The following is a 507-nucleotide window of genomic DNA, read 5'->3' as shown; positions in this document are numbered from 1 at the left end:
GCTTTTATTTATATTACACTATGATAGAGAGATTCCTTTACACCTTTAGTGGACAGCAGTTTTCATTTTAGCTCAGCTGTAATGGTAATCTAGACCTTGAAAATTACCATAAGGATGTTGCTCTAAGTTACTATTACCCTTAGTTTCTCTAACAAATTTACGTATACTTGTTTTGATTTAGTACTATTTCTGGACCTGGTCTGAATCTCCATAAGGGCATTGCTTTTTAACATTTTTGTTTTTCTTCTTTAAAAGACCACAAATATGTAACAAAAACTAATATTGGTCTTTCCAAAGAAAGCCATGTAAAGGAGTAAGATATAGTCATATAAACCTGCAGGTTTGATAAAACAGGTTTTATTTTGTTACTGAAATTTAGACATTCCAGTTTCTTGTATGTCTTTGGCAATTGATGTTAGATTTTGTGTAGTGCAATTATTGTGAGGGACAAATTAAGTGTCATGAGAAGGAAAATATAATTAGCAGCTATTATGGGAATGAAGTGTC

At 31.6% G+C, this 507-nt stretch overlaps 1 protein-coding gene across 1 annotated transcript in view; it reads left to right on the top strand.

Moving 5' to 3' along the window:
• Positions 1 to 507, top strand: part of LOC119586972 (CUE domain-containing protein 2-A-like) — a gene marked incomplete in the record, with an annotated part of 10730 nt that extends 10223 nt beyond the window's left edge. Inside the window, 1 exon segment of the mRNA XM_037935709.1 lies at positions 128 to 507.

This window comes from Penaeus monodon, chromosome 22, assembly GCF_015228065.2.
Source record: "Penaeus monodon isolate SGIC_2016 chromosome 22, NSTDA_Pmon_1, whole genome shotgun sequence".
NCBI lineage: Eukaryota > Metazoa > Arthropoda > Malacostraca > Decapoda > Penaeidae > Penaeus > Penaeus monodon.
Note: the sequence above shows the minus strand (reverse complement) of the source record. Positions and strands in the feature narration are given on the sequence as shown.